Genomic DNA, 27,340 nt, shown 5'->3' on the forward strand with positions numbered 1-27,340 from the left:
TGCTAGACTGGAGCGGACTAGTTCTTTGGCCACTGGAATCTGCTTATCAGTATGAGTTGGGTTTCTCTGTGCTGCAGCAGTATCTATGAAAACTGGAGTTGGTTTATCATCTCCTGGCATTTGGATTTTTTGCAAAGACCTTGTTTGTAACCCTTCAGATTCTAACATAGTCATCTTCCCCTTGCATGCCTTGTATAGAAGAATGGTGCTTCAATTATAAAACTTGCTACATCAGAGAGATGGAATAGGTATTGAAGAATAGAAAGGCATGCCATATTGACATGTATTCCCTCCATCCGGAAAAAATGGATGGGTCTAGGTGTATTTTAGTTCTAGATACATCTTTTTTACCCATTTCGGCAACATGTAATCCAGACGGAGGGAGTATGGTGTAAGAGCTAGGGATACGACAGGACAACACAGTAAAAAAATACTAGTTGAATGTAAAACTATATGCTAGCAGGATACATACAGAAAAAACTAAGGCAACATACACGTGTATGATTGGGAAACTAAGACGGCATTGCAACAGAGCACTAGAACAACACTTCAATGTAAAAAACATGGTATGGTAGACATATGAAGTACATACTGATGAATAACAATGCATAAGATATTCAGAAGCATGATGTCCAAATTAAGCCGATGGCATTGCGATAGAGTAGAATGATAGTACTTGAATTTGAAAACATGTTATCATGAATGGAATAGGTACTGAAAAATAGGAAGGCATGACATATTTACATGCATGATCAGCATGCTAAGCACATGGCATTGCAACAGAGTAGATACACTCCAGGACACTATATGCATGTTAAGCCCATATCACGGGCCAAGTTAGAGCAAGGACCTTGTGGGTGAAGAGGATTCATCATCTTTCTGCAAGTCTTCTGAAGAACTGCCTTTACATGTTCCATCATATTGGGTATCATTGACATCGAGTTTATTGGCCTTTACATTGCTCTGTGAGGTTCTTGTGGATATATCTTTGTGCTCAATTATATCTGACATGCATGGAAGACAACTAGTAGTTAGATTTATGTAATGAGTGCCTGTAGGAGGCGACATGAATAGTAGGACTGGGGTCAACTAGCAGTAACAGGTCTCAAAAACTAAATGGAGAACACAGATGAAAGCTACATAATATGTATCGTTTGTACTCGAGATTAACTAGATGGCACACAAAAGTATTAAAGAACAACATAGGCAATACTAGAAGTGGTATAATACTATAATCACCAGCCTATGGGATAGCATTGGCTGATGGATGATAACTATGGAACAGCATTACCTAAAGAACAAGTATCTTAGCTGAACTATGGAACAACATTAACTCCTGAACATGACCCGTAAGAGATCAGCATGAATATACAGTGAAATGTGATAATGCATTTTCCATGCTTAGATGAATAAAAAGCCATAAATGTTGCACACAAGTAAGATGAGGGTACAACCTATCTGGCCGCCATCCTTAGGAGTGAGCATCATGTGCTGACTTGTCGATGGCCCTACAGTTGTTGTGGCTATCCATGTCGAGCATGCGCATTTGATGCAGGGAACTATTGAGTGGGGACTATAGCTCCCTTCTGGTGTATGATTCCCTTGTTGGAGCATCTGCGATGAGTCGAAAGACGATGTGGCTGAAGATGCAGATAACGCATAATGTTAAGAATGACACATCTCTTTGATTGGAAGAAATACCCTAAGAGATCAACACCAAGGTACGAGAGAGGTCACACGTCTGTTGACTGAAGACCAAATTGGGGTCACACGATTTTATTTTATTTTGGTACTGTCCGATCTACACCGGATGTCTTGATGGTCGTCTTGTGTCTCTCGGCCGACACTGTTCGGAATCTTCCCTGAAGAGCCAGCGACCAACGGCAGAGCAGCCTGCCTCTGCCATCCGTGGCCTCGACCAAAACCACGCTCCCCGACCCACCGCACTGCCGTGGTTGCTCCGCCCCCGGGCCAATCCACAAAGACTCGCCGTCATTCAGATCCGGTGGTGGCAGTACCTTTAACCCACACAACTCTACGATAGCCATCTAAGCGCTGCTTCCGCGGCGAACTTGCGGCCCCGCACCCTTACGTTAGACACCAGCCAACCGACAGCCTAGGAGCTCCGCCGCCTCGAGGGGTGCTGCTTCCCATTGGGAATCGATTGGGCCAGAATAAAAATTCAGACAACTGACACCTAAATAAAGTGATTTGAGATGAGGGTGCGACCTATCTAGTGGCATGGTGAAGTAGGCAGCTCCAGCTACTGAGTCGGTGAGGCAGGCGCGTTTGCGGTGGCGATCGGCAGCAGGGAAGCAGAGATGTCGCGACGGTCGATGTCTACGGGGAAGCAGCATCGGGACTCTGGACAGATCCAAAGTTGGAGCCGCTTCCGCGCCGTGAACGACGGTAGGGGTGAACCGGCTCCGGTACGGTTCACGCGGCCGTCGTCGAGGCAGCTCCAGCAGCACAGAGTAAGAGGCACACAGCCCAGTGCACGACAGCAAATGGACAGCGTCTCCGTCATTAGGGAGGAGGGCGGCTGTGAAATTACGGTGGGGGGCACCATGGAGGAGGGGCTGAGGTTTCGCGGCTCGGGAGAAGGGAGCTTCCAGGGAGAAGGTGATTTGGCACCCACAAGATATGAATGGGGAGGGAATTGGGAGGGGAGTGGAACCATGTCTTACAGACGCATTTGTTTGAAATGTGTGTGTGTGGGGGGGGAGTTATAATTCTACCCCTGCCTTTAGGCTTCTCGGCTTGGGTCTATGTACTGAGGGTCGGGGATAGTAGAGTAACTTTGCTTCTCCCCAAATAGTGGGTGGGAGCAATTTCGGGCGAGGAGGGCGTGTTTTGAAATATAATGGGCGCGAGCGATTTTGGGCGAGGAGAGCGTGTTTTGAAATAGTGGGCGCGAGCTATTTCGGGCGAGGAGAGCATGTTTTGCCGATCATGGTTTATGAATTATTCGGCACATATCATTTCGGCCGAGGAGAAGGTGCGCTTGGATGAAGTTACCAACCTACCCTCGATGTACAATAGGCCAATTGATGCATGTCCCACATAGGCCAGTAATTTCGCATCTCCCATTTATTTGCTCGGGAGAATTCCACCGTGCAGAGGGTGTTTAACGGTTCGTTCCAATTTTGGGAGAACGAGTATCCACGTCTACCTTACCAAGTCGATTCGAATCAAATTTTGAAATATTAGCTTGCCACTTCTTTTTTAGATGGAGAGATGATGCTCAGGAGTAATGTGTTTTTACATGCTCGTTGCTAGCGATCTACTATATGACAAATAGTTGACCCACTCAAAAACGGGAATCAAACCCAAAATGAAATATTTCGATTCAATGAAATAGCTCGTTCACCAGGTCAAATAGTGAACTAAATCCAAAATTGAACACCTCAATCGAGTAGCGTGTTGTATAGTATTATAGTACTCCATGAACATGTTGAAAGTCAAATAAATGAACTTGTTTGATATACACATATATCCGTTTATGTGTGGATTGCAGACAACATGTTCTCCAATTTAAATATTTGAATGCAAGTTTATGTCAAAACATGGTTTATATCAGTCTTTGATGCATAAAACGCGACCTCCCCCTCTCCCGGACTCCTTCTCTCTCTCTCTCTCTCTCTCTCTCTCTCTCGCCAACAATCTTCAATTCTGTCGCACACATCCAACACACAAACCTTGTTGGTTCCTCTCCCTTTCTCTCCATCTCTCTCTCTCCCTTTTTGTGTGTGTGTGTGTGGGGGGGGGGGTCTTTGTAGTTCGCATGCATATATACTCCATCTGTAGGTCTCTCTCACACACTATGTATGATTCTCTAGTCCAAGCTAGATATCTTGGGTGCACTCATCGTACGCACACAAATTCCTTGGCTCATTGCCCGTAACTCTCTCACGCACCACTTTGTCGTCTCGGAGCTCTTCCCTCTCTCTCTCAAACACTCCATCTACCTGGGTCACACATACACATGCATATCTCACTCGCACTCGATAGACCCATCTAAAACTCTATCTCTCTCCCTTGTTCTCTCTCCATCTCTCACACACACACAATCTCATGCCTAGCTAGCCAAGTATGATGGTCTCTCACTCAATTGTAGGCACACGCAGTCCCCCCCTATATGTATATGACTAGTTAATCTTAGTCTCCATCACAAACATGTGCATGATCTATCTCGATTTCTCTCGGGGCATCTTTCTATCGCGCACGCACCTCCCTCGATCTCCCACCCATATAGTCCCCTCACGATCTCAAGGGGATCTCTCTATCACAAACACACCCTCTCTCCCTCCCCATGCGTCCATGTTCTCCATGTGTCCCTCTCGACCTTTGTTCGTTGTTGGCCAGACCTCTATTGGACATGTGCTATAGGGGCGTCTCTCTCCGTTGCAAACAATCACACACTAGCTATCTTCGTGTATCTCCTCACCTCGCTTTTCTATCTCGGATATGCATGCGTGATATATTTGTATAAGAAACAAAAAACACACACTCTCTCTAATTTATAGTTTGTTGTCACTTTCTCTTTCACACACACTCTTTTTGCACACTCACTCATTCTCCTTCACACGCACTTGATCTCTCTCGACTTAGGCACTCTCTTCAGTCCATAACATATAGATTTATTGAAAAGTCAAACATCACAAAGTTTGACCATGTACGTGGAGAAAAACAATTACATTTAGAATGGCAAACATATAACATTAGATTCACCATGAGATGTAGTTTCTTATGATGTGTCTTTGGTATTGTAGATATAAATAACATTTGCGTAAACCTGATCAAAGTTTCCAAAGTTTGACTTCTAAAAAATTTACATGCACTGCATTATCGAGCGGGTGGAATATCTCTTTCCCCCTCTCAGCTATCTGACGCACCACTCAGCCTTATCGGGCTCCTCTATCTCTCTCAACCTTTATATCTCCCTGGTTCACACATACAACATGTCTCGCTCGCACTATACATATAGACCCATCCAACACTCTCCACCCTTGTTCTCTCTCTATGTGACACGCACCCCCTAAGTACCATAATCCCTCACTCCATCATAGGCGCAAGCACTCCCCCCTAAGTATGATTATCTCTCACTAGCCATCAGGAACACACGTATTGTCTCCTTCCATCCATACGTCTATCTCGATATCTCTTGGGGTATCTTCTATCGTGCACACACCTTGTCACTCGATATCCCACCCATGTAGTCCCATGACGATCTCTAGGGGATCTCTTTAAGACAAACATACACTCTCTCCTCCCCATGTCTGCATTTTCTCCGTACATCTCTCTCGACCTCTCTCCCTTGTTTGTCAGACCCCTCTTGGCCACGTGCTAGGGGTCTTTCTCTCTCGGTTGGAAACAACCACACATTATCTCCTCACCTTGCTTCCGTTGTCAAAGATGCATGTGTGATATGTTTGCATAAGACACACACACATTTTCTCTACTTTTATCGTGTGTTGTCCATGTCTCTTTCACACACGCACACACACTTTTTTCACTCACTCTTTCTATCTCTCTCTCTCTAGTTAGGGACTCTCTCACGCCCATAAGCATATGGATGTTTTGAAATGTCAAACCTCAGAAAAGTTTGACCAGGTATATGTGGAGAAAAACATTTACATCTGGAACGATCATTAGATTCATCACAACATGTACTTACTTCATACTATCATTTATCTTTAGTGTTGTAGATATAAGTAGTTTCTTTATAAACTTGGTCAAAGTTTCAAAAGTTTGACTTTAAAAAAAATGTTGGAACTACATTATCGAACAGAGGGAGTAGCTCTTTCTCTCTCTCTGCTATCTCTCACGGGCCTCCCCTCTCACTTGAACTCTCTATACCGACGGATTATACGCTCACTATGTCAGCGTATAGCTCCGTATATTGTTTAGTTAACCGGTTAACCAGTCCACATGCTGCCTTGTCAGCTCGTGTTCTCTATCTTCGTGTGCTAGCCCATGTGGCCGTGGGTGAAAATAAGTAAACTAGAGGCCCACCTGACACGCGATGAAGTAAACAAAGTTGAAACCACTCGGGGTAGCACCCCGCACGCTAGTAAATCGAGGGCGCATTGAGGACACACTTGTTCCGCATGAAGGATGCACTCGCGCACAATTCACCACTGCGTGGCGGCATGCACAGAAGGACACACTCGCACACACCCAGCACACAACACACACCAGCACACGTGTACACCGGCATCACCGCCGGTTGAGATGGACGGAGAGGCAGCCAACAAGCAGAGGCGGCTCGAGTCAAAACCGCATCCGGCGAACCTGGACTTCATCAGTAGCCTCCCCAACGACATGCTGCTCGTCATCATCGGCCTCCTCCCCACCAAATCTGCCATGCGGACCGCCTTGCTCTCCTGGTGGTGGTGCCCCTCTGGCGCCGCGCCCCCCTCAACCTCACCGTCGACAGCTGCCTCTGCGACGGGTATTGCAAACGCATGGCTGCAGTCTCCAAGATCCTTTCATTGCACCCTTGGCCAGCCAAACGCCTTGACATCTGCATGTTTAGTACCAACTGCAAGGTCCAAGGCAAGTTCGACGAGTGGTTCTTATCCCCCGCCCTAGATTAGCTCGAGGAGCTCAGCTTTGAAGCTGGACGATGTCGCTCTCTGCCGCCGTCCGCGCTCCGCCTCATGTCAACGCTACGCCGCGCCGGCTTCAGCTCCGGCTATCTTCCCCAGATTAATGCCGCGCCCGCCCTTCTTCTCCCTCAACTCAAGCAGCTCAACCTCTTCGACGTTGTCATCTCGAAGAAGGCTATGGAGCACCTGCTCCGCAGTTGTACTGCGCTCGAGTACCTTCATCTTGAGCAGATCCATGGGTTCATTAGCCTCCACATCACCTCGACGAAACTCTGATGGATTTATGTGTCTTGCTGGCCCCACAACAAGACATCAATTGGGAAGAGATCACTCCAGCTGTTCCACGTTATGGTCATTGAGAATGCGCCTTTCCTTGAGAGATTGCTTGTATCGGATCTAGAAGGTCCAACAAAAATCAGGGTCATTGACGCGCCGAAATTGACAATGTTGGTGTACTCGTCTGCCAAATTCTCCAAACTCTTTATTGGTTCCGTAATTGTTCAGGTACAACTTCTTCTCTGTCTTCTTGCAATTCACATTTTTAAATATCTTCTTGATTTATTTACGACCGTCTTCCAGAAAATGATTCCCACAAGCTTGAGCCAGTCTATCGCATAGTGAAGATCTTGGCAAAAAAATCTATCGGCCCCAATCTGGATCAAGTTGTTGGATTCCTTACATGCTTTCCGTGCACGGAGAAGCTACTCATCGAGGTGAAACTTCTTTCCTATTAGTAAACGATAATCACAACGTAGCTCAATTTTTTTCGTAATTTTCCCAATTTACGATGACAAGTGTAGTGTTCAAAACTGCATCTACGCACTACACCGAAAGAAATGTTTTTAGTATTTTTTTTCTCACATGATCACCTGTGTCATTTTTTTGTTGTACTACTATAGTAGCCTAGGCTAGTCATAGTGGAAAGTAACTTAGACTAGTAACTCTATGGTTACCCTAAGAGCAAGTGTAGGACCTTGAGAAGAGGTGTCTAGAGGGGGGGGATGATTAGACACTAAGTACCAAAGTTGCAGTTTTTAACTTCTTTAGGTTTAAGTAGAGTTTAGGCACAAGTTTAACATTCACAATACATAACAAGCAAGCATGCAAGAGTATATGAGCAGTGGAAAGTAAAGCATGCAACTTGCAAGAATGTAAAGGGAAGGGTTTTGGAGGATTCAAACGCAATTGGAGACACGGATGTTTTTGTCGCGGTTCCGATAATTGGTGCTATCGTACATCCACGTTGATGGAGACTTCAACCCACGAAGGGTAATGGTTGCGCGAGTCCACGGAGGGCTCCAGCCAAGAAGGGTCCACGAAGAACCAACCTTGTCTATCCCACCATGGCCGTCGCCCACGAAGGACTTGCCTCACTAGCGGTAGATCTTCACGAAGTAGGCGATCTCCTTGCCCTTACAAACTCCTTGGTTCAACTCCACAATCTTGTCGGAGGCTCCCAAGTGACACCTAGCCAATCTAGGAGACACCACTCTCCAAGAAGTAACAAATGGTGCGTTGATGATGAACTCCTTGCTCTTGTGCTTCAAATGATAGTCTCCCCAACATTCAACTCTCTCTCATAGGATCTGGATCTGGTGGAAAGAATATTTGAGTGGAAAGCAACTTGGGGAAGGCTAGAGATCAAGATTCATATGGTAGGAATGGAATATCTTGGCCTCAACACATGAGTAGGTAGTTCTCTCTCAGAAATGGGAAGTTGGAAGTGTAGGTTTGTTCTGATAGCTCTCTCCACGAATGAAGAGGAGGTGGAGGGGTATATATAGCCTCCACACAAAATCTAATCGTTACACACAATTTACCAATCTCGGTGGGACCGGATCAACAAACTCGGTCGGACCGATTCAGTAAACAATGTGACCGTTAGGGTTTTCGATGGGACCGATATGCAACTCGTTGGGACCGATATGGTTAGGGTTAGGGCATAACGTAATCTCGGTGAGACCGATTACACAAACTCGGTGAGACCGATTTTGGTAATTAGCTAACCAGAGAGTTGGTCAGGCAAACTTGGTGGGACCGATTACTCAAACTCGGTGGGACCGATTTTTGTAATAAGCTATCCAGAGAGTTTGCATTGTAATCTCGGTAGTACCGATTGCTCAAACTCAGTGAGACCGATTTTGGTAATGGACATACAGAGAGAGACTACAATCCCATCTCGGTGAGACCGAGATCCCTATCGGTGAGGCCAATTTGCCTAGGGTTTGTGGCAGTGGCTATGACATGTAAACTTGGTGGCGCCGGATAGAAAGAATCTGTGGGACCGATTTTGACTTTAGGTTTAGGTCATTTGGAGAAGTGGGAAAGTAGTTGAGGGTTTTGGAGCATATCACTAAGCACTGTGGAGCAAGAGACTCATTAAGCAACACCTCATCCCTTCTTGATAGTATTGGCTTTTCCTATAGACTCAATGTGATCTTGGATCACTAAAATATAAAATGAAGAGTCTTGAGCTTGAAGCTTGTGCCAATCCTTTGTTCTTAGCATCTTGAAGGGGTTTCCACATTCTTTAGTCCATGCCACTCCATTGTTGAACTTGTCTGAAATATACTAGATAAAAGTGTTAGTCCAACAAGAGATATGTTGACATTAATTAGCAAAACCACCTAGGGAGCACTTGTGCTTTCAATATCCTCCTTTTTGGTAATTGATGACAACATACATGAAATCTTTAGATAAAGATATAGAGAATAGCAAGTAAAGCTTTGGAAAGACATGTAACAAGCATAGGCTCCCCCTACATGTATGCAATCATGTGAATATGGAATATAGAAGCATTTGAGAGCATAACCATGACAGAGTAGGCAATGTGTTACATGTATCTTGGCCATATGCATCAGAGCAAAGAATATTAAAGAAAATACCTTCATGCTCATGAGTCCTTCTTGCAAACAGTATGTACATCAGCAAGAATTCCTCATACACATGATTGTGATGCATATACTTACCTTGTGGTCTTGAGTTGGCTTAGGATGGAATGAACCTGCGTAAACAAGGTTAGATAACACAGATACATCTACTAGCCAGAGCAAACAGAAGAAACCACAAGAATACCAAGATGGGATGACATGTAAAGAGTGAGTACTAAGTACCACATTGGATTAGACATGTCCCCAAAGGTAAAGATATGCAATGAATTTAAATGATTTCTTTCCCTTAGATGTCTTGCTCCCTCTGAATCTAGCATGGGATACTGGGAGAAGATAGGGAACAGAAAATCAGAGCTAAAAGATACAAATGAACAGAGCTAATCCAAATAAGCACATATGAACATGTTTTTCCCCTCAAGAAGACATGTGGCATCTCTCCTCTTGAACACCAAGCATCTGGGATCCTTGAGAAATACTTTCTACTTGAGTATTCTCTCCCCCTGGAGATCTCTTTCTCCCCCTGTGGAAGTGATACTCTCTCCCTTTTGAAAGTGATAAGCTTCTCTCTGAGTGATAAGCTTTGATGTGACCTCTCTCTCCCTCTTTGACATCAATTTCCAAGAAGGGCCTTCTGGAATTTGTCATGAGTGGGTTTGATCCTTGAGTCACAACACAAAGCACTGATAAAAATGTGATGCTTGTAGAGGACAAGATTCATAGAGTGGAGCTGGATCAACTGATAAAGATGAATAAGTAGCAAAATGTTTTTCCTGTTGTGAAATCGGTGACACCGAGTGGTATGCTTCGGTTGCACCAAAAGGATTCGGTTGGGCCGAAAATAACAAACCGGTGAGACCGACTTCATCACAGAGAAAACACTTGTCACTTCAGCTCACTAGACTAGGAAGATCTCACAAAGATTTGCAAGGAATTTACTGAATGATATGCAATGAATTGGATGCAGGAAATGCAGAGCAAACATAAAAGAAAAGAAAGAAATCTAGATGAAGTTTTTTTGAAAGGGGAAACAAACATGCATGAGACAAATGCAAGAGCACAGAAAAGAACACAAGAGAACTTCATCTAGAGATGGTCGGCGACAAAGTCACCTATGTTAGAGTATATTGACTTAGGAGTCAAGTGAGATCACTTCATCATAGGTCATACTCATCGTTTAAGCTCAAAATGGGGTTACCATTTTTCGTTTAAGCATCTTGATGTATTCACATCTTGTCAAGTTGCTTTAGCTCATGACTCGGAGTAAAGCTTCTCTAAAATGGAATAACATACCTTGGGTGGTGGTGCTGATCATGTAGTTGAACTTGTGTGGGTTGCTCAAGATTGATGTAGCTCATCAAGAGTTGGGAGCACCACTTGGAATTTGAGTTCATCTACCTACATGGGTTAGTTTTTGCAAGGAAGGGCACTTGTATATCCAAAATGACAATCATGAAGCTCAACACAGAATTTGTCAAAGGATATGGTTGACTGGTTTCGTGCTTCCTTGTCTTCAACCACCATAGTGTAGAGACTTGGTGATGTAGAGATTGCTCAAGATGTGAGTAGGTTATAATCTCATGGGATTTGATTCAACCAAGTACCTACATGGGTTAGATAACATGCAAGATGCAAATATGTCCAAGACATAAGATTATCATCATAAGAGAAATATCAAGGATTAGTCATAATCTCATGTCTTGCATGTATCCGATGGAGTTTCTACTCCAAGTTTGAAGCATCAATGATGTTCAATTCTCCTCTCAACCTGCAAAACACTTTCTCATCAAGAGGTTTAGTGAAAAATATCTGCTAATTGCTTTTCGGTGCAAACATGCTTAAGATTAATGTCACCCTTAGCAACATGATCTCGAATGAAATGATGACAAACTTCAATATGCTTAGTTCGAGAATGTTGCACGGGATTATGACCAATTTTGATAGCACTTTCATTGTCACAAAGCAATGGAACATGTTTCACATATATCCCATAATCTTTAAGAGTTTGGGTCATCCAAAGTAATTGAGCACAACATGAACTAGCCGTAATGTACTCTGCTTCGGCGGTAGATAAGGATACCGAGTTTTGTTTCTTGGATGACCAAGACACAAGAGATCTACAAAGAAATTGACAAGTACCCGAAGTGGACTTTCTATCAACCTTGTCCCCGGCATAGTCCGAGTCGGAGTAGCCAACAAGATCGAAAGAGTCCCTCTTAGGATACCAAATGCCAAAATTTGGCGTATGAATTAAGTATCTCACTATCCTTTTCACGGCCTTTAGATGACATTCTTTAGGAGCAGCTTGATATCTTGCACACATGCACACACTTAGCATAATATCGGGACGTGAAGCACATAGGTATAACAATGAACCAATCATAGAGCGATAAACCTTTTGATCAATCGGTTCACCATATTTGGTCAAATCAAGATGTCGACTAGTAGGCATGGGTGTAGACATACCTTTGCACTCTTGCATATTGAACTTCTTGAATAAGTCCTTAGTGTACTTTGTTTGAGAGACAAAAGTACCTTCCTTATTTTGCTTGATTTGCAACCCAAGAAAGAATTTGACTTCACTCATCATTGACATCTCAAACTTCTCCAACATTAGCTTTCCAAACTTCTCACTAAAATGAGGGTTAGTGGATCCAAATATAATATCATCAACATAAATTTGGAATACAAATAATTCTCCATTAACCCTTTTAGGAAAAAGTGTAGAATCAATTTTCCCAATTTCAAATCCTTTTTCAAGAAGAAACTTGGTCAAGCATTTATACCAAGCTCTAGGAGCTTGTTTAAGACCATAAAGAGCTTTGCGAAGTTTATAGACATGATTGGGTTTCTTAGGATTGATAAAGCCGGGAGGTTGTTTAACATAAACTTCCTCCTCTATTTCACCATTTAGAAAAGCACTTTTAATGTCCATTTGGTATAAGGTGATATCATGGTGATTAGCATAGGCAAGTAAGATGAGAATGGACTCAAGTCTAGCAACGGGAGCATAAGTCTCACCATAGTCCATACCTTCGACTTGTGTGTAGCCTTGGGCGACGAGACGTGCTTTGTTGCAAACTACTTGTCCATCTTCATCTTGCTTGTTGCGAAACACCCATTTGGTACTGATGATGTTGTGGTTGTTGTCGGGCTTCTCAACCAATGTCCAAACTTGATTTATCTCAAAGTTGTGTAGCTCTTCATGCATAGAATTTATCCAATCCGGATCTTCCAATGCTTCTTCGACCTTCATAGGTTCAATGCTAGAGATGAAAGAATAGTTTTCACAAAAGTTAGCTAAACGAGTTTTAGAGCGAGTGATTCTCCCGGTTTGAATATCATTGTAGATTTGCTCGACGGGATGGTCTTTAGCAATTCTTGCGTGAACTCGTGAAAGCTTTTGCTTGGGTCTTGGTTGAACATCTTCTTCATCTTGTTCTTCTTCTTCTTGGCCTTCTTCATTATGGGCGTTGTCGTTCTCTTGTCGTGGTGGAGAAGGAGGTTGTTGATGTTCTTGTACTTCCTCGTTTTCTTCATCTTGGTGTGTCCCACTTGTGGATGCTTCCGTATCAATTCTTGGTTCACCTTGTCGTGAAGTAGAAGCTTCCACTTGGACGGAGGAGGTACTCTCCTTCACCTCCGTTGGATGGACCTTGCCAATAGACAAGTCTTGGATTGCCTCCGAGGGATCTTTGTCTCCTACATCAATTGGCAATTGCTCTACTTGCGAGCCGTTAGATTCATCAAACTTCACATCTACCGTATCTTCAACCTTTCGGGTGAAATTGTTGTAGACACGGTAAGTGTGAGAGTTTGAGCCATAACCTAGTAGGAAACCTTCATGAGACTTAGGAGAAAATTTAGAGCGACGATGCTTATCAAGAATGTAGCACTTTGAGCCGAATACTCGAAAGTATCCAACTTGGGGTTTGTTACCGGTGAGAAGCTCGTATGCCGTCTTGCCGAGTAGCTTGTGAAGATACAAGCGATTTGTTGCATGACAAGCTGTCTCAACTGCTTCTGCCCAAAAGTGCTTCGGTGTCTTGTACTCATCAAGCATCGTTCTCGCCATTTCGGTGAGCGTCCAGTTCTTCCTCTCAACAACTCCATTTTGTTGAGGTGTGTACGTAGCCGAGAACTCATGTGAAATCCCTTCTTCGTCAAGAAAGGTGTCTACATTTGCGTTCTTGAACTCTGTTCCGTTGTCGCTGCGAACCTTCTTGATCTTCACTTCTAACTGATTTTGAGCCTTCCTGGCGAAGTTTTTGAAGATCTTTTGGACCTGCGATTTGTCATCGAGAAAGAACACCCACGTAAATCTTGAAAAATCATCAACTATAACCAGACCAAAAGAATTTCCACCGAGACTTTTGTAAGCGTTGGGACCAAAAAGATCCATGTGAAGTAGCTCAAGTGGCCTCCTTGTGGTCATGATGTTCTTCACGGGATGCCTTCCTCCAACCTGTTTACCTGCTTGACAAGCACTGCAAAGTCTATCCTTATCAAATATGACATCATTAACACCAAGGATATGATTCCCTTTAATAAGCTTGTCGAGGTTTCTCATGCCAACGTGACCTAGTCGTCTATGCCATAACCAACCTTTTGAGGATTTAGCAATGAAGCAAGTTTTAGGTTGAGCCTTTTTAGAGAAATCAACAATGTAAAGATCACCTCTACGTATACCGGTAAAGACCATTTTATGATTGTCTCGACGAAACACTTGGCAATCTACTTCAGTAAATAGGACATTGAAACCAAAATCAGCAAGTCTAGATACTGGAAGTAAGTTGTAGCCAAGAGATTCAACGAGCATAACATTCTGAATTGAGCTATCATGTGAGATGGCCACCTTACCGAGGCCAACCACCTTACCCTTTGAGTTGTCACCGAAAGTGACATACTTTCGAGGACTATCATTTTCAACAAGCTCACGAAACATGTCTTTATCTCCGGTCATGTGATCAGTACATCCACTGTCAAGAACCCATTCCTTTCCTCCTGCCATATATCCCCGAAGATTTGCCATAAGACCAAAGTGTCTCATTGCATCATCAAGATCAAAGTCATCATCATCATCCTCATCATAGTATCCATGTTCAACATCGTCATGTGGTGGATCAATTCCTAGTGAGAGTGATTCATTAGTATGAGTTTGACAATAGTCTCCTCTATGAATTCTAGTAGCTTCGGAAATAATATCGCTAATAATTCCAACATTTCCTTTGGCATGCATAAGATTTGTAAGTTCAAATAGACAGTTACCAAACATAGGATCATTGGAATTCATCTTAGTCGAGGCAATAGACTTATGAAGAATTTTATCCAAATTTTTCAAGGAATAATTAGGAAATCGTTCCTCAAGAAATTTCCATATAGTGTAGGCACACTCAAGAGTAAGCAATTTTCCAATCAAGTTTCTAGGCAAGCCTCTAGTGATAAGATTAACAGTTCTAACAATTCTAATCATGTCAATAGACTCATCAAGGGTAGGATGCATAAGATCATCATAAGGTGCACAAGGACTAGCAATGTACTTGTTCAAATGATATTGATTGAAAATTACAAGCATCTCATTTTTCCACTCATGAAAATACTCTCCATCAAGTATAGGCACCCTGTGTCTAAGACTCCCCAAAGTAGACTCACCTATCTTCCTCCAATGGTGATTAAACCAAAGCAATGGAAAACAATGCTTTGATACCACTTGTAGGACCTTGAGAAGAGGTGTCTAGAGGGGGAGTGATTAGACACTAAGTACCAAAGTTGCAGTTTTTAACTTCTTTAGGTTTAAGTGGAGTTTAGGCACAAGTTTAACATTCACAATACATAACAAGCAAGCATGCAAGAGTTTATGAGCAGCGGAAAGTAAAGCATGCAACTTGCAAGAATGTAAAGGGAAGGGTTTTGGAGGATTCAAACACAATTGGAGACACGGATGTTTTTGTCGTGGTTCCGATAGGTGGTGCTATCGTACATCCACGTTGATGGATACTTCAACCCACGAAGGGTAATGGTTGCGCGAGTCCACGGAGGGCTCCACCCAAGAAGGGTCCACGAAAAAGCAACCTTGTCTATCCCACCATGGCCGTCGCCCACGAAGGACTTGCCTCACTAGCGGTAGATCTTCACAAAGTAGGCGATCTCCTTGCCTTTACAAATTCCTTGGTTCAACTCCACAATCTTGTCGGAGGCTCCCAAGTGACACCTAGCCAATCTAGGAGACACCACTCTCCAAGAAGTAACAAATGGTGCATTGATGATGAACTCCTTGCTCTTGTGCTTCAAATGATAGTCTCCCCAACACTCAACTCTCTCTCATAGGATTTGGATCTGGTGGAAAGAAGATTTGAGTGGAAAGCAACTTGGGGAAGGCCAGAGATCAAGATTCATATGGTAGGAATGGAATATCTTGGCCTCAACACATGAGTAGGTAGTTCTCTCTCAGAAATGGGAAGTTGGAAGTGTAGGTTTGATCTGATAGCTCTCTCCATGAATGAAGAGGAGGTGGAGGGGTATATATAGCCTCCACACAAAATCTAACCGTTACACACAATTTACCAATCTTGGTGGGACCGAATCAACAAACTCGGTCGGACCGATTCAGTAAACAATGTGACCGTTAGGGTTTTCGGTGGGACCGATATGCAACTCGGTGGGACCGATATGGTTAGGGTTAGGGCATAATGTAATCTCGGTGAGACCGATTTTGGTAATTAGCTAACCAGAGAGTTGGTCAAGTAAACTCGGTGGGACCGATTACTCAAACTCGGTGGGACCGATTTTGGTAATAAGCTATCCAGAGAGTTTGCATTGTAATCTCGGTAGTACCGATTGCTCAAACTCGGTGAGACCGATTTTGGTAATGGACATACACAGAGAGATTACAATCCCATCTCGGTGAGACTGAAATCCCTATCGGTGAGGCTGATTTGCCTAGAAAGAATCAGTGGGACCGATTTTGACTTTAGGTTTAGGTCATTTGGAGAAGTGGGAAAGTAGTTGAGGGTTTTGGAGCATATCACTAAGCACTGTGGAGCAAGAGACTCATTAAGCAACACCTCATCCCTTCTTGATAGTATTGGCTTTTCCTATAGACTCAATGTGATCTTGGATCACTAAAATATAAAATGAAGAGTCTTGACTTGAAGCTTGAGCCAATCCTTTGTTCTTGGCATCTTGAAGGGGTTTCCACATCCTTTAGTCCATGCCACTCCATTCTTGAACTTCTCTGAAATATACTAGATAAAAGTGTTAGTCCAATAAGAGATATGTTGACATTAATTACCAAAACCACCTAGGGAGGACTTGTGCTTTCAGCAAGTACTACCCCCATCCTAGTTTACTCTTCCTATTTTGTAGTATCAAAATTTGACCATAGATGTAACTGACAAAATGTTAATGCATGCCACTAAGAACTATATTGTTGGATTTGTTTTTGAACATAATTTCAAATGGTATAATTTTTAGTGACATGCATTGGCATTTTCTTAGGTAAATATGGTCAAAATTTTATACTAAATACGAGGTAGTACAAAAGTGGGCTATAATGGCCCTCCACTATGTTGGCCAAAACACGTGCCAAATTCACTTGTGATGCATTTGGCATCGATGCCCCTCCATTGCTCACCTGGTGCCCCAATCTGGATCACCTACTTTGCTCCGGTGCCAAATTAACTCATGCAATGAAAAAACACTTGTGTGGGAGAGAGAGAGAGGACTGAGTCAATAAAAAAACACTTGTTTGGGAGAGTGAGAGGTTGGTGTAGTTGGTTTGATTGATTTGTTTATACATGTGGGTCTGTGTGCACAGCGGTGCCAACTCTCTCACATCACGAGAGCAGTGCCAAAATATTTTGATTTGACATTGATGCGTATTATGTGGCATACTTTTGAGAAATATGGCATCGGCCACATAGTGGAAGGCAACAAATGCCCAAGCTCTTCAGGTGCTCCTAGGTAAATGAGAGGAAAGAGAAAGAGAGAGATAGAGAGAGAGAGAAAAATAAATATCACTAGCTAGCCAACCCTATCGTATGAGCGAATGATATTGGTACCTCTTGATGACACGACAATCTTATACAGCCAGCTGCTCTAATATGTTCTCTTCTTTTGCTGATAAAAAAAAGACCCAAAAGTGAAAAATGTGCTGCACTATAACAATCTCATCGAATGCTTTGATCTCCATCTTACAGAATTGATTTGATCGATTACCGAGGCATCACATCTGAGATTAAATTGGCCAGGTTCTTTGTTCTAGAGGCAAGTGTGCTCAAGGTAACGAGGTTTGGCGTTCTCTGGCGCAACAATGAATGGTGTGCCGATCACTGCAAGCTTCTAAGCCTAAATGACAAAGTCCCAGCAGAAGCTGATTTTTTTTGTTGAAACATCAAGTGGCCAGAGACTCGAAAACTTGTTTGCCCATTAGTGACTTGTCAGGGCGGTGGATTTTAGTTTGTACGATAATGCTGCATCCACCTAAAGTAACGAAAGTTCTTACGTAAACTTCCTAATAATTCCCTCTTTGTAGGTGCAACATTACTCCTAACATTTGTAATATCAGTTTGAAACTTGTAATATTGTCGTGTCCTATTCCTGCGTTTTCAAAATCCTGCGAATCAAACAGGTCCTGAGTTGGTGATGATGTTGTGCCTGCCATCTTTCACCGATAGCCATTGGATCTAGATCTGATGCATACAAACCAAACTTCTATAGTTTTGCAAAAAGATGCCCGCACTTGTTCGCTATTTACAAACAAATCCTTGTCTCTCACAATCAGCCTTATACCCTCCCAACGACATCTAGAAGGCCATGGAAAAATCTGGCGCGATGGCCGCTGCCGGCGCCATCCACCTCCCAATCTTGGTGTTCCGTGCAATGCACGGGCATCTACGCATGGGAAATTATGTCGAACATGGCTAGTTGTAAGCAGGCTAGCTCTACAACCATGATGATATTGACTACAGATGGTGAGGCTGACTATGGTATGCCGAACACGGCGCCTATACTCAGGTGTCATCTCCGGCGCAGGGTCTTGTCACTTCATTGTGAGGAGCAGCACGTATAATTTGACCAACGGGTAGTATAGTGCTACTACATTGGTAGTACTATTACTAGTACTAGCACCACCGTCTGGATTTAGTAGTACTACCACGTCCATCTGGATATTAGTATTTGACTAGCAATATCTAGTAATGCATGTCACAAAAAATGTACTACTCCCTCTGTAAATAAATACCTATTGACATGAACGGCCCACATCAGCGAGAGAACTTAATGTCTTTTTGCTAATTAATAGGATTACATGCAATGAACTAACCACTCAAGTCATTGAAAGCATGCACGGCCCACATCTCTCATTGGTTGATATGTCACAAAATAAGAAACAAGGAGGGAGTTAATGTACCGTGCCTAAGTGTTTTGGGATTATTTGGTTTTCATAAGGTGACTTACACAACATTTTTTGTTACATGCATTAACATTTTATTAGTTAAATCAGATGTCAAAACTTGGCGCAAAATGCAAAGGGGACCAATAAACCAGTAAACATCAAACTTCTCTCGTTTAGCCCCAACTAGAGGTCCGGTGAGATGACTATACTGCACTGGCACGGAGGGGGGCACAACTTCATTGACTTACTGCACCTGCCTTCGGGTGCATGACACATGGGCCCAATGGGTGGCTGGCCCACCTGTCATACAACCAAAGGCAGGTGCAGTAGAGGGCCGAGGAGTAGATGGCCAACACAGACATGAATTCAACGCAATCTGCACTTCTCATATAAAGGCTCCCCGCCAGTCCAATCTAGTACGAAATCCTACGCACCTACGCACGCTAACCAAGGGCAAGAGTGATCACTCCAATTGCAAGATTAGTTGACTAGAAGCTAAGCTAGACCCATGGAGGCGATGAGCGCGAGCATCAGCCGGTTGTGCCAGATGGTCCACAACACCGACCTACGACTCGACACCGAGGAACGTCTCTAGGTAGTGCTTGAGGCCTCCAGGGTGAGGGGCCGCTTGGACGACAGCTTCGTCTCCTTGTTCGACAAGGTCCTCGTCGGCTTCCTCGACAAGTTCACCGTCGTTAAGAAGCTCGCAGACGACCTTGACGTACGCCTCCAGCCCACGCGCCTAGGCTCTGCGATGCCCGCCACCCTCAATGACCACTATGGTGACAACCTCTTCAACACACTGGTGGCCCTGCGACTGCCCATCGTCGCGCCGGAGAATGTCCACCTCGAGGTCGCGCTCGCCGCGCAGCGCCTGGCGCAGCAAGACACCATCGACATAATCACCCATGCCTACGCGCAAATCGTCCACAAGGACTACTACATGCAAGAGGAGGACAATAGGATGCTGGCCTTCTTGGACCGCAGGGCAACCTTGGACAACATTGTTCAGAAGCATGTTGAGCTCACCGCCAACGCCGTTGCTCCTCACATGTCCGTTGGTGACCCTGCGCACTAGGGCGTGAGGATGCCGTTGATGCATCCGTATGTATTTCTATCTTTCCGTCAAATCCATGTAGTAGTATATGGTACTACTAGTAATTATCTTACCTTTCGCATCAACTTCATAATTTTCGTACATACTCCATGCATGAACCACGCCAGAACCAAACTTCTCATTACTCTAGGGAAAATCGTTATTTCTATCTATCGATCGCGCCATGGAGCAGAACCAAATTTTACAAGTTACAAGTTCAAAAGGAAAAGCCTGCCGTGTTTGCATCGCACCCCCACATGGTTGGTCCGGCACGCTGCTCAAGGAGTAATGTGTGTGGTGTTGCATTTTCACTTACAAGTGGGACCGCAGTTATCGGTGTTCTGCGAACGGGGGAACCCAGACTTGCCTGCCTGCGGCCTGCATCGTGGCTCAAGCAGTGGCCCAGTACGACCCATCTTCATCAACTCAAGCTCAAGACCCTCGCGAGGGACCAAGCCTCGCGGGGCGGACGGCAGGAAAGCTTCATCAGGGGTAGCCTCGTCAGGCTGGCTCGCGAGGAGGCAGAGAGATCAAGGCAGGGTACCTCGCGAGGTGCCCGTGATGCAAGCCATGCCGATCGAAGCCGGGCGGGCGCCAGCCTGCGTAGTGTCCTTGTTTCCCCTTTGGTGCAAAGGGAGCAAGCACGGGCGAAGGCATCAGGCAAAGGCTACCATTTCGGTGCAACAAGACCAAGACCAGCGAACGGCAGGAAGGAGGTCACCGTGGAGCCCAGGACAGCGTCATCGTCAGAGCCTTTGACAGGCGAGCACAACTTTAGTCAGGATAAGTGTACTAGATGTTCCCCTTCAAAATGGCCAATTGTTGGCGCCCTTCCCGCTCAATATTTGGGAAGAGGGCCGGGGCCTCGCTCTATAAATAGGACTAGCCACCAAAGCATAGAGGCAATCTGGAATCGACCCCTCCAAAGGGACAACACCACCACAAGAACAACCCTCGCGAGGCTGTTCTTCCCTTGTACTATTCATCATCAGCCCCAGAGGCAATCCACCACACCACACACTGGAGTAGGGTATTACACCACAATGGTGGCCTGAACCAGTATAAACCTTGTGTCCCTTGTGTTGTTCATCGTGTAGCCTAGATTCTTTGCGAGGCGACGAGACATGAGTTGGTAGAGGAGAGATCTTCGCGCGCACCCCAGTGTTCAAACCTCAAGGGTCTGCCGGAACCCACAATCCAAGATTTGGCGCGCCAGGTAGGGGTGCGCTGGAATCGTGTCTTCGGCCGTCTTACGTTTCGCCATCCGTCACATCCATGTCTGACGCTCGTCGAGCCCGTGCCGAGTGCCGGGCTGCTCTCGCGGCCCACGTCGGCAGGCCTGCCCGTCGTTCCACGTCGCCTGCCGCCCACGCCGCCACTGGCCCGGCAGGGAACGAGCAGCAGGCTTCGTTGCTGCATCTCTCGGTGCGACGAGAAGGCCGCACCGCTACCCCGTCGCTGACTCTAGCAGGCTCGTCGTCGCACGCACGTCGCGCTCCCGTGGACGCGCACGCCGCGTTGCTCCTGGCATGTGAGCTCTTGCACTACCGCACCGTCGATGATCTCTACGACGAGTGGCTTGCCCGCATCACCGAGCTCGTCAGCGCCATAGGGGGATCGCCTGCGCCGTCCCTCTTGCTGCCTCGCCCTCCGCCCTGTGCGGGCAATGCAGCTCCGAAGGCGCCTCCGCTGCCTCCCCCTCAAGAAGGCGCCTTGGCCCCAAGGCGCGCGGCCCCAGGACGGGATCCGCTGCGTCCAGTGCCCGTGCAGCAAGAAAAGAGCTGCCAAGAGATCCCTCGCCCTCAAGAAGCTGCCTGTGTGCTCCCAGCACCGGCACGTCATGACCGCGCTCCTGCTCCATGGCGCCAAGACCCTACATTGCTCCTAGCGGCAGTGCGCGGAGACCTCCAAGATCAAGACCTTCGTCACCAAAGGCCTCCTGTGGCCACTGCAGGCTGTCGTGCCTTCACCGTCGAGCTGCGCAGCGTGGCCTGACCGGGCAAGTTCAAGCCAGATCTGCCTCCACGCTACGACGGCACTGCTGACCCTGTGGAGTTCCTCCAGCTCTACGAGTTGGGCATCGAGGCGGCCCACGGGGATGAAAAGGTCATGGCGAACTGGTTTCCCATGGCGCTCAAGGATGGCGGTCGTACATGGCTCCTCAACCTGCCTCCCAGCATGATCTCCTCTTGGGACGAGATGCGCACTCGCTTTATCGCCAACTTCCAGGGCACTCGTGACCGGCCCCCGGCCATGAGTGACTTGTGCCGCATCAAGCAACAGCCAGGGGAGACCCTGCAAAAGTACATCCAATGCTTCAACAACGCCCGCCTCAAGATCCCCAGGGTGACTGAGGAGGCCATCATCTCAGCCTTCTCCGATGGTGTTCGAGACGTCAAGATGAAGGAAGATCTAGCAATCCATGAGGACCTGTGCACCTCTCTGGAGCTGTTCAACTTAGCAACCAAGTGCGCCAGGGTTGAGGAAGGACGCCTCTCCCTCCTCGAGCTTCTAGCTGCTGATCTGGAGGAGAAGAAGCCCAAGGTCAAGTACGTGAAGCGCAAAGGAGCAGTTGTGCTCGTGGCTGAGCTGGATACCAAGCTAGGCAGGGATCAGCCAGAGTCGTCAAAGGGCAGCCGGTATTGCGTGTACCACGACCTCCACACCCACAACACAAATGAATGCCAGGAGCTAAGGGCTGTGCGAGATGAGCGTATCGGCCGACGCCCCAAGCGCAACGATCGGGGCTATGGCCGAGGAGGAGGAAGAGGTGGAGGACGATGGGAAGACCGTGGCCCTCGCCAGGGGTGGCGCGACCGACCTTGCAAGGATCGCTGGCAGGATCAGCCTCGCGAGGGAGGCTGGAGGGACCGGCCTCGCGAGGACTGCCCGCAAGGCAATGCGGGCCTCCCTCCGCTGCCACCACCACCAAGGAGGAATGAAGACCAGCATCAGGACGAGGGGGCTGGGGGCTTCCAGGAGCCGCGCACAATTTCTTGCATCTTAGGCGGAGCTCAAGCCCCGGCCTCCCAGGGCATCTTCAAGTAGTTTTCTCATGAGGTGAATGCAGTCCTCCCAAAAACCGAAGCCTCGCGCCCTCTCAGGTGGTCCACATGTGCCATCACGTTCAGTTCAGCGGATCAACTCAAGTGTGCAGCAACAGCTGGTGTCCTCCCGATGCTTTGCTCCCCTGTCATCAGCAACATGCAGGTCACCAGGACCCTCATTGATGGTGGAGCAGGACTCAATGTTCTGTCTGTCGAAACCTTCAACAGTCTCCAAGTGCCAGATGATCAGCTTCAGCCAACCAAGCCCTTCTCAGGAGTCACTGACGATTCTACCACCCTGATAGGGCAGGTCCGCCTCCCTGTCACCTTCGGAGAGCGCAAAAACTACTACACTGAGCTCATCGACTTCGACGTCGCCCACATTCGCCTACCCTACAACGCCATCCTTGGATACCCGGCCCTGGCCAAGTTTATGGCAGTGACTCACCACGGCTACAATGTCCTCAAGATGCCAAGAAGTGGTGGAGTCATCACAGTCCCATGCGAGGAGAAGGATGCAGTGTGTTCTCTCGAGCGTGCCTTCCAGGCCGTGGCTATCGAAGACCCAGATCGCAGGAGCGGGGGCCTTCCCGAGGCAATCGCTAAGAAGAAGAAAACGTCACCTGGTCCGAACCATCAGGAGGCAGGCACATCCAAGGGCGCCACGCTAGGTTCCACGCCCGTCCGAGGGGTGCCTCCCGCTGTCGCATAGGAAGGCGCACCCGGCGCCCTCCTCGGGCAAGCCTCGGGAGCTCTCTCCCGGAGGGCCACCAACTTTGCCAAGGTCACAAGGGAGGCGCTCGGGCACCACTTGGAGGCGTGTTTCAAAGCACGTTTCCCTCAAGATGGTGTGAAGCAAGGAGGGCCCAACCCTCAGGAGTTCATCGCCAGAAGCACTCAGGAGCTGCAGGAGTCAAGAATCATGCCCGGTAGCCGCAGCTTACCTGCCGTAGCTCCCCATCCAGGCGAGGATGGTGAGCTGCGCGTCTGCATCGACGTACCAGGACTCAACCGAGCTGCATCTCAAGAGCGCCTCTGGCCTTCGCGCGTGGGACATTGTGAGGGTCCACCCCACAACTACGTTCGCATGCCTCTCGGGCTGCCGAACACGGTCGCCGCTCATTAGCGCCTGCTGAGGAGCATCCTGGAGGCTCGGGAGGTCAGGCATTGCGCAGTCCTGGCAAAGATGGAAATGGTCCTTGAAGAGCCGCCTTCGCCCCCGAAGCCTCCCGAGGCTCTGGGCCCTAGGGGCTCATGAGGATCGGCTCCCGCATCGCACGTCGTCAGCTGCTTCGGCATCCCTTCAAATTCAACCATATCAGGTGACATCTTTCAAAGTTCCATTTCAGCTGGGAGCGCCCACAGGGCTGCATCATTCCTAGGTCGCATGGGTCCGTCCCTGCGGCATGTATCCGTTTTGCTCATGTTCTTTGCTTACCTTGTTGGGGGCGCCCCTCTGGCTGCATTATCCCCAAGCTGCTCGGGCCTGACCCAGTGGCGTGTATCGCTCTCGCACCTGCTTAAGCTAATCTACCCTTTCATACTTAACCTGCTTGACTTGATTGCCCGCTCGATTGACACCAACCTTTGGAGCTGCTCTCCCTGGCACGACGCCTGTGCATGGGTCAGTCCCTACACGTCGACAAAATTGAGTGGCGGAGCTCTGGCCGCGGCAGCCCCGCAAGGTGCCACCTCACCAAGCCCTCAGTGCCCTCATCACTCCCCAGAGCAACCGGTGGCTGGCTGACGATTGTGATGGCAACTCTCATTTTTCTCGTGATGAGTTTACAGGGTCTCTCTAAGGGACAGCGTCGGGCGAGGCCTCCGCGGCCTCTCTTCCTCTCTCACCCGCACGAACTGCTTGAGCATTAAAGTGTTGGGGAACGTAGCAGAAATTCAAAATTTTCCTACGTGTCACCAAGATCTATCTATGGAGAAACCAGCTACGAGTAGAAGGAGAGTGCATCTACATACCCTTGTAGATCGCTAAGCGGAAGAGTTCAAGTGAACGGGGTTGATGGAGTCGTACTCGTCGTGATTCAAATCACCGATGATCCTAGTGCCGAACGGACGGCACCTCCGCGTTCAACACACGTACAACCCGGTGACGTCTCCCACGCCTTGATCCAGCAAGGAGAGAGGGAGAGGTTGAGGAAGACTCCATCCAACAGCAGCACAACGGCGTGGTGGTGGTGGTGGAGGAGCGTGGCAATCTAGCAGGGCTTCGCCAAGCACTACGGGAGAGGAGGACGACTTGGGAGAGGGGGAGGGCTGCGCCAGAACTTCGTGTATAGCTCCCATGCGCCTCCCCACTATATATAGGGGTGGAGGGGCTGGTTTCTTGCCCTCCAAGTCCATTGGGGCGTTGGCCAAGGTGGGAGGAAAGAAATCTCATTATTTCCTTCCCCACCGATTGCTATCCCCCCTTTTTAGGGATCTTGATCTTATCCCTTCGGGATATGATCTTATTCCTTCTAAGGGGGGATCTTGGTGCGCCTTGACCAGGGGTGTGGGGCCTTGCCCCCACTACCCACGTCCATGTGGGTCCCCCCATGCAGGTGGGCCCCACTCCGGAACCTTCTAGAACCTTCCTGGTACAATACCGAAAAATCCCGAACATTTTCCGGTGGCCAAAATAGGACTTCCCATATATAAATCTTTACCTCCGGACCATTCCGGAACTCCTCGTGACGTCCCGGATCTCATCCGGGACTCCGAACAACATTCGGTAACCACATACAAACTTCCTTTATAACCCTAGCGTCATCGAACCTTAAGTGTGTAGACCCTACGGGTTCGGGAGACATGCAGACATGACCGAGACGTTCTCCGGTCAATAACCAACAGCGGGATCTGGATACCCATGATGGCTCCCACATGTTCCACGATGATCTCATCGGATGAACCACGATGTCAAGGACTTAATCAATCCCGTATTCAATTCCCTTTGTCTATCGGTATGTTACTTGCCCGAGATTCGATCGTCGGTATCCAATACCTTGTTCAATCTCGTTACCGGCAAGTCACTTTACTCGTTCCGTAACACATCATCCCGTGATCAACTCCTTGGTCACATTGCGCATATGATGATGTCCTACCGAGTGGGCCCAGAGATACCTCTCCGTTTACACGGAGTGACAAATCCCAGTCTCGATCCGCATAAAACAATAGATACTTTCGGAGATACCTGTAGTGCACCTTTATAGTCACCCAGTTACGTTATGACGTTTGATACACCCAAAGCACTCCTACGGTATCCAGGAGTTACACGCTCTCATGGTCGAAGGAAGAGATACTTGACATTGGCAAAGCTCTAGCAAATGAACTACACGATCTTTTGTGCTAGTCTTAGGATTGGGTCTTGTCCATCACATCATTCTCCTAATGATGTGATCCCGTTATCAACGACATCCAATGTCCATAGCCAGGAAACCATGACTATCTGTTGATCACAATGAGCTAGTCAACTAGAGGCTCACTAGGGACATATTGTGGTCTATGTATTCACACGTGTATTACGATTTCCGGATAATACAGTTATAGCATGAATAAAAGACAATTATCATGAACAAGGAAATATAATAATAATACTTTTATTATTGCCTCTAGGGCATATTTCCAACAAACACTTCTTGAAATTTTGTAAGGGATCATCTTATTTACTACCGTCGTCCTAAGTAAACAAGATGCATAATCATAATAAACATCACATGCAATCAAATAGTGACATGATATGGCCAATATCATTTTGCTCCTTTTGATCTTCATCTTCGGGGCTCCATGATCATCATCGTCACCGGCATGACACCATGATCTCCATCATCATGATCTCCATCATCGTGTCTTCATGAAGTTGTCACGCCAACGACTACTTCTACTTCTATGGCTAACGCGTTTAGCAATAAAGTAAAGTAAGTTACATGGCGTTCTTCAATGACACGCAGGTCATACAATAAATTAAGACAACTCCTATGGCTCCTGCCGGTTGTCATACTCATCGACATGCAAGTCGTGAATCCTATTACAAGAACATGATCAATCTCATACATCACATATATCATTCATCACATCCTTTTGGCCATATCACATCACATAGCATACCCTGCAAAAACAAGTTAGACGTCCTCTAATTGTTGTTTGCATGTTTTATGTGGCTGCTATGGGTTTCTAGCAAGAACGTTTCTTACCTACGCAAAACCACAACGTGATATGCCAATTGCTATTTACCCTTCATAAGGACCCTTTTCATCGAATCCGTTCCGACTAAAGTGGGAGAGACTGGCACCCGCTAGCCACCTTATGCA

The sequence above is a fragment of the Triticum aestivum genome, chromosome 2B (assembly GCF_018294505.1).
Source record: "Triticum aestivum cultivar Chinese Spring chromosome 2B, IWGSC CS RefSeq v2.1, whole genome shotgun sequence".
Taxonomy (NCBI): domain Eukaryota; kingdom Viridiplantae; phylum Streptophyta; class Magnoliopsida; order Poales; family Poaceae; genus Triticum; species Triticum aestivum.